Consider the following 3,278-nt stretch of genomic DNA (forward strand, 5'->3'; position numbering starts at 1 on the left):
GTATCATGTGTGTATATGTATATAGTGTATATACTGTATCAAGTGTTTATGTATAGAATGTATCAAGTGTGTATATGTATCGAATATAGATTGTATCGTGTGTATATGTATAGTGTAAAGCAAGTTGCCCGTCTTTTCGTTGTAGCGTACATAGCGAATATAAACTATATCACGTGTGTATGTGTATAGATTGTATCAAGTGTGTATTTGTATAGATACATATACAGTACATGCCAGAGACCCAGACAGGATTGTTGTCTGCAAATGTATGGAGTGTGTCATATGTATAGAATGTATCAAGTGTGTGTATGTATACAATATAAACTGTATCATGTGTATGTATAGAGTGTATATACTGTATCAGGTGTATAGATAGTATCGTGTGTGTGTATATGTATAGAATTTATCGTGTACATGTATAGAGTGTATATACTGTATCAAGTGTATAGATTGTTTCATGTGTGTATATGTACAGGATGTGTATATATTTTTGTGTGTAAATTGTATCATGTGTATGCATAAGGCGCATCATGTGTGTATATGTATAGACTGTATCAAGTGTGTATTGTATAATGTGATATGTATAGATTGTGTCATGTGTGTATATGTATACATTATAGATTGGATCATGTGTGTATATGTGTAGGGTGCATCATGTGTGTATATGTATAGTGTATATACTGTCTCAAGTGTGTTTTGTAAAGTGTATAGATTGTATCATGTGTGTGTCTAAGGTGCATAATGTGTGTATATGTATAGACTGTTTCAAATGTGTATTGTATAATGTATAGATTGTATTATGTGTGTATATGTATAGAATGTATCATCTGTGTAAATGTAAGGAATGTAAAGCAAGTTGCCCATCTTTTCGTTAATTGTATCATGTGTATATATAAGGTGCATCATGTGTGTATATGTATAGACTGTATCAAGTGTGTATTGTATAATGTGATATGTATAGATTGTATCATGTGTGTATATGTATACATTATAGATTGGATCATGTGTGTATATGTGTAGGGTGTATCATGTGTGTATATGTATAGTGTAAATACTGTATCATATGTGTGTCTAAGGTGCATAATGTGCGTATATATATTGACTGTTTCAAATGTGTATTGTATAATGTATAGATTGCATTATGTGTTTATATGTATAGAATGTATCGTGTGTGTATATGTAAGGAATGTAAAGCAAGTTGCCCATCTTTTCGTTAATAGGCTTCATCAACTTCCAGTAGCTGAGTTGTAATGTGACTCACCTCTCATGCCACAGAGAAGGGTTGTAGGGTGGCCGAGTGGTCCAAGGTGCTGGATTAAGGCTCCAGTCTCTTTGGGGGTGTGGGTTTGAATCCCACTGTTGCTAGGCAGTCCTTTTAGAATGCTTAAGAATGACCTCTCTGCTTGAGCAAACAGACTTGCTAAGTGATACTGCATGCTCCTGGTCACATCCAAATGTAAACGACTCGGCCAAAGTTGAAGAGCTTCACTAGGAAGCTCGGCATCCTCTTTGCTGTTCTGCTTTCATAAAAGTGGGCATAAAACGGCCCACGGCATGATCGCTTCTGGGGCACCATGGCTGAGTGGTCCAAGGCGCTGGATTAAGGCTCCACTCTCTTCAGCGGCGTGGGTTCGAATCCCACTGCTGCCAGGCAGTCCTTTTAGAAGTCGCAATGACTTCTGGGACTTCTAGAGCGAGATCGGTGCTCAAGTCTGCCTCGGTGCATCCTTGATATCAAGAACACATCCGGGAAGTTTCACGCATCCTCTGTTCTTACGGTCTTGAGTATTGGAACTGAACTTTGGCAGCTGATGATGATGTTACATGAGAACGCAAGACCTGAAGAACACATATTGAGAACCAGCCAATGTGTTCTATAAAACTCACAGCAGACTTGTTGTTGTGACGGCAACTCATCCCCAAGCTCGAATCTGCTCAGGAGCAAGTGTCTTTCCCACAAACATGATTAGATTGTAGCATCTTAGCAAAGTCTGTACTGGATGTCTCTTACAGCCATTTCTTCTTTTAGCAAGAAACAGTAACAGTAATGATTCACAATTAGAGTAGTAATACTTTATAACTGGATTTGAATTTAATAAAAACAACAATGTGGGGTCTGCTGTGATGGAATCAGTAACTTACTCTCTTACACTGTTTAAATGCATCGCAGCTGGCTGCCATATGTAGTAGACATCAAATGGCTTGAGGTGTGCTCAAATAGAGACGGAACTGCGGTTGACAGGAAGGTGGGAGTGCCTCCTAAGCTGGTATTTAGGAGCTCTCTTTCTTTGTGGAGGAGCTTCAGCAAGGCACGGCCAAATTGAATTGATTTCCCAGCGCTGTTGCTCTAGATGAAACAAGTTGGTGGGAAAAATGCTCAGGGAAAACACCTTGGCAAGGTAGCGTAGCCGAGCAGTCTAAGTTGCTGGGTTAAGGATCCAATCTCTTCAGGCCGTGGGTTTGAATTCCACTGCAGCCAGGCAGTCTTTTAAGGATGCTTGAGAATGACCACTTTGCTTGAGCCAACAGACTTGCAAAGTTATACTACATGCCCCCGGTCACATCCAAACATAGCCTCCTTGCCCAAAGTTGAAGGGCTTCACTAGGAAGCTCGTGGCCGAGAAGTCCAAGGCTGCCAGATGTGGGTTTAAATTTTATGTATCATGTGTGTATGTATAAAGCAAGTTGCCCTTCTTCTACAGATTGTGTCATGTCTGTATAAGGTGCACCATGTGTGTATAGACTGTATCAAGTGTGTATTGTATATGTATATGTATTTGTGTGCATGTATATCTCTGCCTGTATGTGGAGTTGGATTTACCTGTGCAAAAGTAGATGATATATTTAACTTTTGATTATATCTTTAACTCTAACATTACTGTGCCAAAAACAGCATTGTCATTTGCTCTTTGAATATCTTTGATGTTCAATTATTCATGCTTTGTAAAAAAAAAACACCCGGGTGCATGCAAGCATATGCATGATATTGATGATTTAAATAAGAAATCAAAGTGAATGCAATAATACGATTTGATTGAAGAGGGATCGCAATTATAAATAATTGCTGGTCTGAAGACAATGTGGGTGGATGCATTCAAAGGATCATGAAATACAATCAGTCACAGCATAATGTGTTATGCATTGCCAGAGCCTGGAATGGCCATTGTGAAAACAGGATGGGAAAACTAAATAAGATGCACACGATAGGCTTAGAAAAGCGAGAGTCTGATCCCTGCATATGGGGAGTTGGTAATTCTTTAATGCACTTGGAGATTTGC

The 3,278-nt window shown here is 38.9% G+C and overlaps 1 non-coding gene across 1 annotated transcript; it reads left to right on the forward strand.

Annotated features, from left to right (window-relative positions):
• The first annotated feature begins 1,568 nt into the window (after positions 1 to 1,568).
• trnal-aag (transfer RNA leucine (anticodon AAG)) lies at positions 1,569 to 1,650 on the forward strand. The gene is given in 2 exon segments: positions 1,569 to 1,606; positions 1,616 to 1,650. It is a non-coding gene; the product is annotated as a tRNA-Leu (tRNA).
• Positions 1,651 to 3,278: the final 1,628 nt, after the last annotated feature.

The sequence above is a fragment of the Danio rerio genome, chromosome 21, assembly GCF_049306965.1.
Source record: "Danio rerio strain Tuebingen ecotype United States chromosome 21, GRCz12tu, whole genome shotgun sequence".
Lineage (NCBI taxonomy): Eukaryota > Metazoa > Chordata > Actinopteri > Cypriniformes > Danionidae > Danio > Danio rerio.